This window comes from Oncorhynchus gorbuscha, linkage group LG05 (genome assembly GCF_021184085.1).
Source record: "Oncorhynchus gorbuscha isolate QuinsamMale2020 ecotype Even-year linkage group LG05, OgorEven_v1.0, whole genome shotgun sequence".
NCBI classification, from domain to species: Eukaryota; Metazoa; Chordata; class Actinopteri; order Salmoniformes; family Salmonidae; genus Oncorhynchus; species Oncorhynchus gorbuscha.
Window position 1 is genome coordinate 20,775,838 of NC_060177.1, and position 16,321 is coordinate 20,792,158.

The 16,321-nt window shown below is 44.7% G+C and overlaps 1 pseudogene; it reads left to right on the plus strand.

The window, feature by feature from the left end:
• Positions 1 to 16,321, plus strand: part of LOC124035655 — a 131,394-nt pseudogene that overhangs the window by 21,460 nt on the left and 93,613 nt on the right.

The following is a 16,321-nucleotide window of genomic DNA, read 5'->3' on the forward strand; positions in this document are numbered from 1 at the left end:
GACTGGTGCTGCCAGCCTGGTGGAGTGTCTGCCCACCTTTCCTTAGCTACAATAGCATTTGTTTCATCAGAGAATGGGGGATTTCACTATTGATACAAGTTTTTAATTTCAACGCTCTCAGCCAGCCTGTCTGCCTACCTGTCAAATAACCTGGTTAACTCAGACACCTCTGGCAATAACTATTATGGAAAAACAGACTGGGCATGTGTCTGGTGTCTGTGTGTGCGTTTGTGTGTCTTTACATGTACGTGTGCGTTTGTGTGGGTGTGTGAGTGTGTGTAATGCAGCATAATTGAACATGTGTAGATGTGTACTCTGTGTGTATTACTGTGTATAGTGTCATCATCGCTCAGTGTGTCTGTGTGGAAAGTGATCAGTTCAGAGCATCGTCAGAGTTTTTGAGAGCTCCTCTAGTGCTGTGGCTAGAGAGGCTGTGGTATGACGGCCTCCTCCCTGACGGTTAGCTGTAATTGAGGAGTAGCTGCTGTCTCCTGGAGGCTGGAAACAGTGAGTGTGGTGGTTTGATCTGGCTCACCATGATTATGGGGGTCAAAAAGGAACAGACATTTGTCTGATTTCTGGACCGCACTCCCTGTAGAATCTTTATATTTTTGTTCATTTATACATTTTTCACCTGACATAAAGTGTAGGACAGTTTTGACAGTCAGAACATGATAGTGTCAAAACCTATTTGAAATCTCTAGGAATTTAATGACATGAACACAATGGCAGGTAGATTAAAAAGCCTTCCCAGAGAGAATGGCAGTCTAACTCTGCAGTTATTACATGTGAGATGGGTAGGAATGGTTCAATGAAACTGGTACAGTATGTGCTTTCCCAAAGGAACAAACTGTAAACAAATAGCTATGTTTATTTATCCCTCTCTGACCTGGCCACACACATGCACGCACGCACACACACACACACGCATGCACACACACACACTCCTACCCACCCCACATACCGGAGCGCTTTTGAGGCGATAACCATCGGCGGTGTGGAGCCAGGAAAGTGAGTCTGGCTTTAATAGCATCTCATTGATAGAATTTAAATTGGTTGTTAAATAAGCATTACTGTGCCTGATTGCCTGGCCGGCCCCAGAAAGTGGGCAGCTAGTGAGGCAGTTTGTGAGCGGCTCACTCAGGGAGAGATATCTGAAATTGGGGTGAGATTGAATTAAGGTGTGAACAATTAGAGATATGGTGGCGGTGTGTTTAGGAGCGCCTGGGGTGGGGTTCCCCTGTCACCTCTGTACTTCTAGGTACACCCCTCAGACAGGTTTCTTCATGTCCTGCTACGGTCCCCTTCCAAACCCTTTCCTTGTTTTCGGATGGGATCTGTTGTGTTCTTCTCTTCTTATTTCTCTCTCTCTCTCTCTCTCTCTCTCTCTCTCTCTCTCTCTCTCTCTCTCTCTCTCTCTCTCTCTCTCTCTCTCTCTCTCTCTCTCTCTCTCTCTCTCTCTCTCTCTCTCTCTCTCTCTCTCTTCTCTTTCCTCTCTGTCTGTCTGTCTCTGTCTCGCTGTGTGCCTTGGAGAGTACAAAATTGCTAAAAAAACTAAAGCAAGAGAGAGGGTGAGAAAAAGAGAGATGAAGAAAGAGTTATGTTATGTTAATAGGGGCATATAGCTGTCACTCCGTCACTGTAGAGATACTATCCCTTCTCTGGCCGGCCTGCCTGACACAGCCTCCTCTGCCACTGGTCCTCTGCAACTGGTCCAACCCTTAGGTCATCAAACATAATCCCCTGATAGCCTGCTCTGGAGACAGGCAAGATAAACAGACAGGAGAGTGGTTGGAGGTTTATTTATAATAAAATAAAAAAATGTACTTTTAATCACTTTGTTATGATATCTAATTGGTAGTTATGTTCTTGTCCCATCGCTGCAACTCCCGTACGGACTCGGGAGGGGCAGAGGTCGAGAGCCATGCGTCCTCCGAAACACGGACGTGCCAAACCGCACTGCTTCTTGACACACTGCTTGCTCCACCCAGAATCCAGCCGCACCAATGTGTCAGAGGAAACACTGTACAACTGGTGACCGAAGTCAGCGTGCATGCTCCTGGCCCACCACAAGGAGTCACTAGAGCACTTAGCGACAAGGACATCCCAGCCTGCCAAACCCTCCCTTAATCTGGACGACACTGGGCCAAGTGCCCTAGCAGTAGGAGGCTTGCTTGGGGAATAGGTTGGAATCCCATCAGAATTGAGAGATAATGTATTGTTCCAAAGCAGCTCATCTGAAGTGTGTCCTTCAAGCATAAGGTGAAATGATTTGTCTTCTTTGTCCTTGTCTTGTATCTCTCTTTCTTTGTGCCGTTTCTCCTCCTCACTACCACGGCTTCCTGAGATGAGAATATAGTACATCTCTCTGTCTTTATAACTTTCCTCTTCTACGTCTACGTCTCCTCTCGCTCTTCTCCCTCCCTCTTTTTCTTTATTTTTGTGAATGTGGGAGAGCACAGTGACAGCAGTGGGCTTGGCCCAGCTCGGACTCCTGCTCCATAAACAGTCCAGCTGGACAGGAACCACCTGGACCAGACCCAGAACCCAGACAGTCCAGAGCCTAGAACCTACACCCTGCTGCTACCCTCTGCCCACTATCACCATGGAAACCTGCAGCCTGTTGTGGGAGGCCAAGTCTGATGTAATGCACAGCACCAAAATGGAGTTTGTTTGTGACAGCTTTTGGGCCCTGAAAGTAATTTGGTTGCGATTGTTTCTGGCCCACATGCGGGGCCCCTTTCTGGTCCTTGAATGGGTTTGTTTGTCTCTGATTTGCATGTCAAGGCCCCACTAAGACCTGTGTCCACCCAGCACTCAGTGGCTCTGTCCCCAGACAGCTCTATCAGAACAGTCTCTCTGCCAGGACCCGGAGCAGGACTTTAGCTCTGGGAAACTTAACTTTTGGCCTGTCACTCAGTCTTATCTCAGACACACTGTAGTTTCTCTCGCCTGAGTATGTGTGTGCTCGTTCACTCTTGATCGTTTCTCAAAAGCGAAGCTTACTTTCTGACTTTTTTCTCTCCTTTTTCTCTTTCTCTCTAGGTTTTCAATCTCTTTTCCAACCACATCTCTCTCCTGCTAAATACAAGTCTTTATGTTAATAAATACTTTCTGTAAGAGCTAGCAAATCCCTCCGGTCTGAGAGTGCCTGTGATTCAGCACCCCTGTGTGCTCTAGTAGCTGATCTCAGACCTGTCCGCAATCACATTCAAATGGTGATGAATAACACAGAACCTGCTCTAGTATTTGATCTCAGACCTGCTGGCAGACCTGTCTGGAAGCACAAGAACACTTCCTCCCCAGGTTTTATTCATTCAGACACTCAACACTCATCCTGAGTTCAACATTACTCCAAATGCCCCCCGGTTACTCACTGTGCTGAAAGTACTGTAGGAGTATTTAACTCTTCTCTTCTTTCTCATCTCCTGCTTCTTTACTCCCTTATTCCACCTGCCTTCCATCTCCTGCCTTGTACTCCTCTCATCCTTTCTTGTCTTTTCTCCTCTGTTCATTCCCTATCTCTTTCAACCCTCATCTCCACTTTACCCTCATCTTTTCACTTTTCATCTGCTTTCTCTTTCTATCCTCTTTCTAATCTCCTTTCTCATAACCTGAAACTTCCTCTTCTCCTCCCCTCCTCATTCTTTCTCTGCAGGGCCAGCATTGTCCAGAAGAGGATCATCTACTTCCAGGATGAAGGCTCTCTCACCAAGAGGATGTGTGAGAAAGGTAAGTCCTCCATTACTGAGACTCAGTAAAGGGCGCTACATGTCTTCCACTCCTCCTCTCTCTCCCTTACTATATCTCAGTATCTCCTGTCTTACTCTCTCTTCCCTTACTGGGTCAGGATCTTTACGCTTGTACTGTATCTCCCAAGCTGTGCATGACATTGGATAGAGAATTTATAGAGACTGATCACAAGAACAGCTTTACACCTCCATCCCTCCTTCCCACACCCCTCCCTCCCTCCCTCCCTCCCTCCCTCCCTCCCTCCCTCCCTCCCTCCCTCCCTCCCTCCCTCCCTCCCTCCCTCCCTCCCTCCCTCCCTCCCTCCCTCCCTCCCTCCCTCCCTCCCTCCCTCCCTCCCTCACCCCTACAGCCCCTCCTTCCACCCTCTCCTCCATTAACCTCTCTCTCACTCTCTCTTCTCTCCTTTCTCAGAGTCATTGTATGGGGAGACCACAGAGAAGCCTCTGCTGGATTGCTGTGCCTGTGGAACAGCTAAGTACAGAGTCACCTTCTATGGCAACTGGTCAGAGAAGGTGCACCCCAAAGACTACCCTCGTAAGTACCCCATAACTTCCAAATTACCCAGGCACATACCCCATTTAATCCCAGAAAGACAACTTTAGTTAGTGCCCCATTTCACCCCAGGGCTACACTAGTTGGTGCCTCCATTGCGTGAAAAATACCCCTTTACTCATAAAATTGCAATTCTGTTCAAGTACCTAAAATCACAGTCTACCGAGGACACTACAACCTCCATGGTCACCCCAGGATACTCTCTCCCCAGGGAGCTGTGCCCCTGTCTCATTCTTACCCCAGCTTGGCCCTGGGCTTCAGTCTGTGGTGCTGCACTGTATAACCTTGAGCCTGACTCCTCACCAGGCAGGCAGGCAGGTAGGGTGTGAATGGAGATGAGGATACTGGACTCTTCCCTCCTTCTAAGACACTCCTCTCTCTCACAGCCCAGATCAATATAATGACGACGAGCAATCCCGTATCCGGGATCCTATTTATAGCCTCAAGCTCATTACCATAACGCAAAGTTAACTATTCATGAAAATCGCAAATGAAATGAAATAAATATATTTGCTCTCAAGCTTAACATTTTGTTAACAACACTGTTTCACAAAAACAAGAAAAGCATTCAAATAAAATAATTTACCTTTGAAGAACTTCAGATGTTTTCAATGAGGAGACTCTCAGTTAGATAGCAAATGTTCAGTTTTTCCAAAGATTAATCATGTAGGACAAATCGCTCCGTTTTGTTCATCACTTTTGGGCAAGAAAAAAACCTGAAAATTAAGTCATTACAACGCCAAACTTTTTTCCAAATTAACTCCATAATATCGACAGAAACATGGCAAACGTTGTTTAGAATCAATCCTCAAGGTGTTTTTCACATATCTATCGATGATAAATCATTCGTGGCAGTTGACTTTCTCATCTGAAGAAAATGGAAACGCGCATGGAGCTGGAGATTACGCAATAATTACGACGGAGGACAACGGGCGGACACCTGGTAAATGTAGTCTCTTATGGTCAATCTTCCAATGATATGCCTACAAATCCGTCACAATGCTGCAGACACCTTGGGGAAACGACAGAAAGTGCAGGCTCATTCCTGGTGCATTCACAGCCATATAAGGAAACATTGGAACACAGCGCATTCAAAATCTGGACCATTTCCTGTATGAAATTTCATCTTGGTTTTGCCTGTAGCATTAGTTCTGGGGCACTCATAGATAATATCTTTGCAGTTTTGGAAACATCCATTTTTTTTCTTTCCAAAGCTGTCAATTACATGCATAGTCGAGCATCTTTTCGTGACAAAATATCTTGTTTAAAACGGGAACGTTTTTTATCCAAAACTTAAAAGAGCGCCCCCTATCTCGAAGAAGTTAACATGGAGTTCCACAGTAAGATAAACCTGCAGATCGAGTGACACCCTAATTTATTGGCTTAGGAGAGACAGGAGTGTATGTTTTTGAGAATGTGTGTGTGTGTATCTTTCTGTTTGTATGTCTTTCTGTTTGTGTGGATGTCTGTCTGTGTTACATTTTGTGTGTGTGTGTGTGTCCTGTTTATGCATGCGTTTCCACTCTGTGTCTTAGGAAACCCATAATTGGTTTTGTGGTTTTTATAATTGAGTTCTCCTCACCACCACAAAGTCATAGCCAAGGTAACCATCCCTGGTTGTCATACATACAGCAGATCACCATCTACAACTTCCTCCCCAAGGATCATTAGTATCTGGTATTTATTTGTTAATGTGCCTGTGTATTTTCTATAACTACTGTCAATCAAACACAGATAGAACCATTGCTAAAAGAGGTTTTAGCAATGTTTTTCTCACGCTATCCACGGTCATGATGGTCTGTGAGTGTTTGCTTCTTCATTGCTAGCAGCAGGAGAGTGAGAGAGAGAGAAGAAAGAGAGAGGGAGAGAGAGAAGAAAGAGAGAGGGAGAGAGAGAAGAAGATACAGCACAATGTCACGTCAGGCTGATATTTTTACAAGGCGTCCATTTGTCCTTCAGAGGAGCAGAGGAGAGGCACACGTGAAGGGCCGATGCCATACATTCTGATGTTGAAGGTTACTCTAAAACAGCCTAGCAGGTTTTTTATTCTCCTCGCTCCCTCCATCGTCACATGCACAGCTTTATTTCCCTCTCTGTGTGACTATAGTTAAACAATAAGGCCCGAGGAGGTATGGTATATATGGCTAATATACCACGGCTAAAGGCTGTTCTTAAGTAAGACACAATGTGGATTGCCTGGACACAGCTCTTAGCCGTGGTATATTGGCCATATATCACAAACCCCTGAGGTCCCTTATTGCTATTATAAACTGGTTACCAACGTAATTAGAGCAGTAAAAAAAAAATATATATATATATATATATATATATATTTCTTTTTTGATTTCACGTTTATTTAACCAGGTAGGCTAGTTGAGAACAAGTTCTCATTTACAACTGCGACCTGGCCAAGATAAAGCATAGCAGTGTGAACAGACAACACAGAGCTACACATGGGAGTAAACAATTAACAAGTCAATAACACAGTAGGAAAACAAAACAAAAAATGAGAGTCTATATACATTGTGTGCAAAAGGCATGAGGAGGTAGGCGAATTAATTACAATTTTGCAGATTAACACTGGAGTGATAAATGATCAGATGGTCATGTACAGGTAGAGATACTGGTGGGCAAAAGAGCAGAAAGGAAATAAATATAAACAGTATGGGGATGAGGTAGGTCAATTTGGTGGGCTATTTACCGATAGACTATTTACAGCTGCAGCGATCGGTTAGCTGCTCAGATAGCAGATGTTTGAAGTTGGTGAGGGAGATAAGTCTCCAACTTCAGCGATTTTTGCAATTCGTTCCAGTCACAGGCAGCAGAGAACTGGGATGAAAGGTGGCCAAATGAGGTGTTGGCTTTAGGGATGATCAGTGAGATACACCTGCTGGAGCGCATGCTACGGGTGGGTGTTGCCATCGTGACCAGTGAACTTAGATAAGGCGGAGCTTTACCTAGCATGGACTTGTAGATGACCTGGAGCCAGTGGGTCTGGCGATGAATATGTAGCGAGGGCCAGCCGACTAGAGAATACAGGTCGCAGTGGTGGGTGGTATAAGGTGCTTTAGTAACAAAACGGATGGCACTGTGATAAACTGCATCCAATTTGCTGAGTAGAGTATTGGAAGCTATTTTGTAGATGACCTCGCCGAAGTCAAGGATCGGTAGGATAGTCAGTTTTACGAGGGTAAGTTTGGTGGCGTGAGTGAAGGAGGATTTGTCGCGGAATAGAAAGCCGATCTAGATTTGATTTTTGGTTGGAGATGTTTGAATATGAGTCTGGAAGGAGAGTTTACAGTCTGACACCTAGTTACTTATAGATGTCCACATATTCTAAGTCGGAACCATCCAGGGTGGTGATGCTAGTCGAGCGTGCGGGTGCAGGCAGCGAACGGTTGAAAAGCATGTATTTGGTTTTACTAGGGTTTAAGAGCAGTTGGAGGCCACGGAAGGAGTGTTGTTTGGCGTTGAAGCTCGTTTGGAGGTTAGATAGCACAGTGTCCAAGAAAGGGCCGGAAGTATACAGAATGGTGTCGTCTGTGTAGAGGTGAATCAGGGAATCGCCCGCAGCAAGAGCAACATCATTGATATATACAGAGAAAAGAGTCGACCCGAGAATTGAACCCTGTGGCACCCCCATAGAGACTGCCAGAGGACCGGACAACTTGCCTTCCGATTTGACACACTGAACTCTGTCTACAAAGTAGTTGGTGAACCAGGCAAGGCAGTCATTAGAAAAACCGAGGCTCCCGAGTCTGCTGATAAGAATATGGTGATTGACAGAGTCGAAAGCCTTGGCCAGGACGATGAAGATGGCTGCACAATACTGTCTTTTATCGATGGCGGTTATGATATTATTTAGTACCTTGAGCGTGGCTGAGGTGCACCCGTGACCGGCTCGAAACCAGATTGCCCAGCGGAGAAGGTACGGTGGGATTCGAGATGGTCAGTGACCTGTTTGTTGACTTGGCTTTCGAAGACCTTAGATAGGCAGGGCAGGATGGATATAGGTCTGTAACAGTTTGGGTCCAGGGTGTCTCCCCCTTTGAAGAGGGGGATGACTGCTGCAGCTTTCCAATCCTTGGGGATCTCAGACGATATGAAAGAGAGGTTGAACAGGCTGGTAATAGGGGTTGCGACATAGGCGGTGGATAGTTTCAGAAATAGAAGGTCTAGATTGTCAAGCCCAGCTGATTTGTACGGGTCCAGGTTTTGCAGCTCTTTCAGAAAATCTGCTATCTGGATTTGGGTAAAGGAGAACCTTAGGAAGCTTGGGCAAGTAGCTGCGGGGGGGGCGGAGCTGTTGTCCGAGGTTGGAGTAGCCAGGAGGAAGGCATGGCCAGCCATTGAGAAATGCTTGTTGAAGTTTTCGATAATCATGGATTTATCGGTGGTGACCGTGTTACCTAGCCTCAGTGCAGTGGGCAGCTGGGAGGAGGTGCTCTTGTTCTCCATGGACTTTACAGTGTCCCAGAACTTTTGGGAGTTAGAGCTACAGGATGCAAATTTCTGCCTGAAGAAGCTGGCCTTGGCTTTCCTGACTGACTGCGTGTGTATTGGTTCCTGACTTCCCTGAACAGTTGCATATCGCGGGGAATATTCAATGCTATTGCAGTCCGCCACAGGATGTTTTTGTGCTGGTCGATGGCATTCAGGTCTGAAGTGAACCAAGGGCTATATCTGTTCTTAGTTCTGCATTTTTTGAACAGAGCATGCTTATCTAAAATGGTGAGGAAGTTACTTTTAAAGAATGACCAGGCATCCTCAACTGACGGGATGAGGTCAATATCCTTCCAGGATACCCAGGCCAGGTCGATTAGAAAGGCCTGCTCGCAGAAGTGTTTTAGGGAGCGTTTGACAGTGATGAGGGGTGGTCGTTTGACTGCGGATCCGTAGCGGATACAGGCAATGAGGCAGTGATCGCTGAGATCCTGGTTGAAGACAGCGGAGGTGTATTTGGAGGGCCAGTTGGTCAGGATGACGTCTATGAGGGTGCCCTTGTTTACAGATTTAGGGTTGCACCTGGTGGGTTCCTTGATGATTTGTGTGAGATTGAGGGCATCTAGCTTTGATTGTAGTACTGCTGGGGTGTTAAGGGTTTTCCTACTCATGGTATACGGTCTAATATAGCATGGCTGTCAGACAATCAGCATTCAGGGCTGGAACCACCCAGTTTTTAATAAGTAATACACCACTGAGAAGCTATTCAACCATTATCTGTGGAGAGCGGAGTTAGCCAGCAGGTTTCCTGCTTACCTAAACCCATTCATACACTCAGGAGAGAGACAGGTAGAGAGAGAGAGCCCAGTCAAGATAGCCATGACTGGTACTCAGGTGGCTAAGTGTACAAGATAATTGCCCTGTGGTTTCGATGGATTTGATGTTACATCTAGGGATTCACAGCTCAAATGTCATTTCATGTCTACTATGGATATGGGTTCTCAAAAGCATTTCTACTAGACTCACACAAAGCTGAAATATGAGCAATATGAGCAATCACGTTGCTGTTAAGACAGAACACAGACAAGACCAGAAATTCAGCAAGACTGTTATTAGACTGAGAGAAAGAGAAATAGATGAAAGGAGTTTTTTTTAGAGAATATGAAAATAGGCTGTGGAACATCAGTGTATATGATCGAGATTGGATACAGTTCTGATGTATCTAGAGGGAATAACCTTAGTGAGTTTTGTAGTGACCACTTCCCCTATTTGTGTGTGTCTGTGTACACCCCATCACGCCAGAGGAGTGTTATAAATTGCAAAAGGAAATGAGACAGAAGGATTTGAGTGGTCAGATAGAGAGCCTCCCTTTGCTGAACAAAGACTTTACGATAATATTTTGGACACTGTGTTAACAACCCTCCAGACGAGCTTCAATACCATACAACTCTCCTTCTGTGTCCTCCAACTGCTCTTAAATAGAAGTAAAACTAAATGCATGCTCTTCAACCTATCGCTGCCTGCACCTACCTGCCCACCCGTCCAGCATCACTACTCTGGACGGTTCTGACTAAGAATATGTGGACAACTACAAATATCTAGGTGTCTGGTTAGACTGTTAACTCTCCTTCCAGACTCACATCAAACATCTCCAATCCAAAGTTAAATCTAGAATTGGCTTCCAATTTCGCAACAAAGCATCCTTCACTCATGTTGCCAAACATACCCTAGTAAAACTGACCATCCTACTGATCCTAGACTTTGGCGATGTCATTTTACAAAATAGCCTCCAATACCCTACTCAACAAATTGGATGCAGTCTATCACAGTGCCATCTGTTTTGTCTCCAAAGCCCCATATATTACCCACCATTGCAACCTTTACGCTCTCGTTGGCTGGCCCTCGCTTCATACTCGTCACCAAACCCACTGGCTCCAGGTCATCTACAAGACCCTGCTAGGTAAAGTCCCCCCTTATCTCAGCTCGCTCGTCACCATAGCTGCACCCAACCGTAGCACGCGCTCCAGCAGGTATATTTCTCTGGTCACCCCCAAAACCAATTCTTCCTTTGGCCGCCTCTCCTTCCAGTTCTCTGCTGACAATGACTGGAACAAACTACAAAAATCTCTGAAACTGGAAACACTTATCTCCCTCACTAGCTTTAATCACCATCTGTCAGAGCAGCTCACAGATTACTGCACCTGTACATAGCCCATTTATAATTTGGCCCAAACAACTACCTCTTCCCCTACTGTATTTATTTATTTTTGCTTCTTTGCACCCCATTATTTCTATTTCTACTTTGCACATTCTTCCACTGCAAATCTACCATTCCAGTGTTTTACTTGCTATATTGTATTTACTTCGCCACCATGGCCTTTTTTTGCCTTTCCCTCCCTTATCTCACCTCATTTTCTCACATCGTATATAGACTTATTTTTCTACTGTATGAATTATGACTTATTTATATTGACTGTGTTTGTTTTACTCCATGTTTAACTCTGTGTTGTTGTATGTGTCGAACTGCTTTGCTTTATCTTGGCCAGGTCGCAATTGTAAATGAGAACGTGTTCTCAACTTGCCTACCTGGTTAAATAAAGGTGAAATAAAAAAAAATAAAAAAATGTGTGAGTTGCTCTTGACGAGGAGAGGAGGGAGGGATGAGGAAGTGGGATTTGAGTTTATTATGTAGTAATAAAGAAGACAATTATCCACTCGTAGGTCTTTGACCTTGGGAAGTGAAGAGAGGACAATATATTGCATCAGCAGATCGAATTTTGACTTTATATTTGGAAACTCAGTGTGCTATTTCAAGTTTTTAATGTCACGTGAACAAGTACAGTGAAAGGCCTTTCTTGCAAGTGCTAAACTCAACAACGTAGTAATCAATAACAATGTAACACTAAAAATAACATAAGGTAGAAAAAGACACACAGGAAATAAAAATAAGAACACAAGACAGTAAGTAAGCATACTGTATACAGGTTCAGTCAGTTCCAGTACTGTATTTACAATGTGCAAATGTGCAGGGATACTGGAGTGATAGATGTAGATATGTATAGGGGTAAGGTGACTGAGTATCATGATATAGGTGTAACATCTGCTTCCAACTCACACTCTCAAACACGTAGATCCCCTGAACGCAGCTCACTGTCCAGCTCACAATCTCAAACACATAGTTCCCCAGAACGCAGCTCACCCTCCAGATCCCAATCACCTGAAGTCTGATCACCTGTTCACACACCTGTATGTCATTATCACACACTATTTATTTGCACCCCATCATTGTGAGGTATTGTTTGATTTGTGACACACTTCTATTGGGAGCTCTGGTTTTCTCCTAACGTAATCCTCCCGTGTATGATAGTTTTGGCCTGCCTCACTAACGACGCCTTTTGTCCTATTCCCTGACTGTACTTTATCGGATTTCCTGTTATCAACCTATTGCTTGATCTCCCGGATGACATTACTCGCCTTTTCCCTCTTTGTACTGTTGCCTTTTGGACCCCCTGTGTATGACCTTCTGCCTGCCCCTGGACCCAGCTACCTGCCTCTTCCTGTGGTCATTTAAAATGAAACACCTGCTGCACCCTGCCCTTGAAACCAGCTCTCTGTCTCCCATCGTGTCCATTATAATATGATAAACAGAGTAGTAGCGGTGTATATGATAATTGTGTGGGTGTGGAGTCAGTATAAATGTTTGTGCATATTATGTGTGTGAGAGCAAATGATAAAGTGAGTGTTTGTGTCTGTGTTGGAGTGCCAGTGTGTGTGAGTGTGTAGGGAGGGCACTGTGAGTGTGCAAAAATAAGGGTCAACTCAGAGAGTCCGTGTTGCAATTTAGTTAGCTATTTACTAGTCTTATGGCTTGGGGATAGATGCTGTTCAGGAGCCTGTTGGTGTCAGACTTGATGCACCGGTACCGCTTGCCGTGTGGAAGCAGAAAGAACAGTTTATGGCTTGACTGGTAGGAGACTTTAACAATTTTTCAGGCCTTCTTTTCACACCGAGGTCCTGGATGGCAGGGACCATCCAGGACCTGGGCTGTCCGCACCACCCTCTGTTCGGCCATGCGCTCAAGGACGGTGCTATTGCCATATCAAGCAGTGATGAAGTCAGTCAATATGCTCTCAATGGTACATCTGTAGAACTTTTGGAGGATTTGAGGGCACATGCCAAACATGTTTAGCCTCCTGAGGTGTGTGTGGATCATTTTAAGTGATTTGGACACCAAGGAACTTGAAGCTCTCAATCCCCCCCCGGATGTGATGTTTGCCTACATTCACCACCTCGGGTCAGCCTGTCAGGAAGTCCAGGATCCAATTGCAGAGGGGGGTGTTCAGTCCCAGGGTCCCAACTTGGAAGGGACAATACGCTGAGTGTGTTGAACGCTGAGCTCTAGTCAATGAACAGCATTCGCACATAGGTATTCCTCTTATCTAGGTGGGTGAGGGCAGTGTGGATTGCAATTGAGATTGCTTTGTCTATGGGTCTGTTGGGGCAGTAAACAAATTGGAGTGTGTCTAGGGTGTCTGGGATGATGGAGTTGATGTGTGCCATAACCGGGCTCTCAAAGCAACTCATGATTACAGATGTGAGTGCTACATGGCAGTAGTATATATATATATAAGTCATTGTGGCATGAAGTCTTAGGTGTTCTTAGGAGTTCTTAGGAACAGGGATGATGATAGTCATCTTAAAGCATGTGGATTACAGACTGGGACAAGGAGATGTTAAAAATTACCATGAATATGCCTTGCAGCTGTTCTTCACATGCTCTTAGACCATGCCATGGAATACCGTCAGGTTCCGCAGCCTTGCGGGTTTTGAGCTGATTAAAGACCTTTCTCACTTCAGCCTCAGAGAGCAATGGTGGCGGCACTCACACCCGGCACAATGTTGTTATTGACAAAGCCTGCATAAAATTCATGGAGTTTGTCTGGTAGAGAGGCATTGTTTGGCAGATCACGGTTGGGTCTTCCCATGTAATCTGTATTTTACTGTAGCCCCTGCCACATGTGGCGGGCGTCGGAGCCTGTGTAATATTATTCCACCATATTCCTATATTGTCCTTTTGCTTGTTTGATTACTCTGCGGAAGTCATAGCAGGATTTCTCATATTTGTTCCAGTCCTCAGCTGAAGCCTCAGGGTTGTCTGCGATGTTGATTTATTTTCATTTAACTAGGTAAGTCAGTTGTACGGAGTCATGATCTCATTTGCTGAATGGCGGATGAGACAGGGCCTTGTATGCTTGCTTGTGGGTAGAATAACAGTGGTCTAGGGCTTTATCGCCCCTAGTGGCGCGAAGGAGACTCGTTGATGGAAGTTGGGCATCATGTGTCTTAATGACACGGAGTTAAAACTGCCGTTAATCAGAAAAGCAGCCTCCGGATATAAGTTTTCCTACTTGTTTATAGCCTTGTACAGCTCGTTATTGTGTCTCTCTGAACATTGTAATAGGCTGTACGGACCAATGGCAACCATCGAAAGCCACCAGATTATCGCCAGCTGATCTCTCGTTAAACCATCAATACACACTAAAGTCACCCGCACAACTAATCTCAATTGCAACCAACATTGACCAGTGATTTACCGCTCCCTAACATAGATGTCAAGGTTATCAGACTATTTCACCCTCTGGTTGGTATTATCATCAGAACAACATAGTCCTACTTTATGAGCAGACTAAGGGCGATATTTCTATTTGACAATAATTCTCTACATCTGAAATAAAATATTTCCTTGTTTACCACTGCAAATCTACTGTCTACTGTTTACCAACATGTTGTATGAATGGAAAACTAATGTTGATGGTCTAGCCTACTGTTCTTATACTCAAATCAGTCTTTCTTTACATTCATCTGCCTTTGCGGTTTTCCGATGCTACTGGTCAATATTTCATTGGGGGCAGGAGCGTGATAAATTCTACCTGTTCATTGCAATCTAGCGTAAATGTCTACAGAGAGAGTTAGGTACTGAGCCTCTGAAAAATCTGTAATATAATAGTGTAATTAATGTGTCACGATCTGATATGTACATTACTTCTATATGAATCATTATCTGTTATTTTCAAAGTGAATAAGAAACAGAACATTCCGTAACCTTACATTAATCTTATCTTCTTTTTTTTAACCTATATATATTATGCCTTGCGGAATGGAAATAGGTGCAAACCTTTCACTGGCAGAAATGTTTGGCCAGCCTGCCTCCTGGATTGTAAGAGATTATGATCATTCTGGTGTTGTTTTGTTTCTTAACCTCACCAGGGCGTGCTAACCACTGGTCAGCCATCATCGGAGCGTCCCACTCTAAGAACTACGTGCTGTGGGAGTATGGTGGCTACGCCAGCGAGGGCATCAAGAAGGTGGCCGAGCTGGGATCACCGGTCTCCATGGAGGAAGAGATCAGGCAGAAGGTAGGACTTGGCACGGCCGTATGTACGTACACCTGCTATTGATCCGTATGTACGTACACCTGCTATTGATCCATATGTACGTACACCTGCTATTGATCCGTATGTACGTACACCTGCTATTGATCCGTATGTACGTACACCTGCTATTGATCCGTATGTACGTACACCTGCTATTGATCCGTATGTACGTACACCTGCTATTGATCCGTATGTACGTACATCTGCTATTGATCCGTATGTACGTACACCTGCTATTGATCCGTATGTACGTACACCTGCTATTGATCCGTATGTACGTACACCTGCTATTGATCCGTATGTACGTACACCTGCTATTGATCCGTATGTACGTACACCTGCTATTGATCCGTATGTACGTATACCTGCTATTGATCCGTATGTACGTACACCTGCTATTGATCCGTATGTACGTATACCTGCTATTGATCCGTATGTACGTACACCTGCTATTGATCCGTATGTACGTACACCTGCTATTGATCCGTATGTACGTACACCTGCTATTGATCCGTATGTACGTACACCTGCTATTGATATTGCAGCACATTTTAGGTCCAACGATTGACAAGCCAACACCTTATCCGTTACGCCAAGAGATCTGTATCCCTTGCTGATGTTCTGGGTGTTAGGTTAAGGTCGCCACATTATGTCACTTTTTATCTGACCTCAAATGGAGTCCAGATTAGCATTGTATTCTGAGTGGGGAAGCAATGTTGTTCAAATGTGGTTGAAAACTTGAGAATCCATTATAAACATGTTGGTAGTGCTATTGCTACTGCAGTGGATGATCTATGAGTCTTTTATAAAGGTCAAGGATGGCAAACTCATAAAAATAATTTGAATCTCCATCCCCATTCAAGTCATTGTTCAACTTGCCTTGGTTTGAGGGTCTTTTCCCGTTCTAGTAATTATATATATATATGGGCCAGCCAATGGCTCTACTCTCTGGATAATCCAGGTGGCTGTGGTATCAGTACAGTAAGTAATGGAATTTTCATATCTCAGTGGGCGTTCTGATCGATCCGTGAGCTACAGAGTACTTTAATTAATTACATACAGTAAGTCTCTCAACCTGCCCCTTTATGTGGTTTTATACACAGCTGTGAAATGCATGGTGGACACTGTTGCGTTATCTA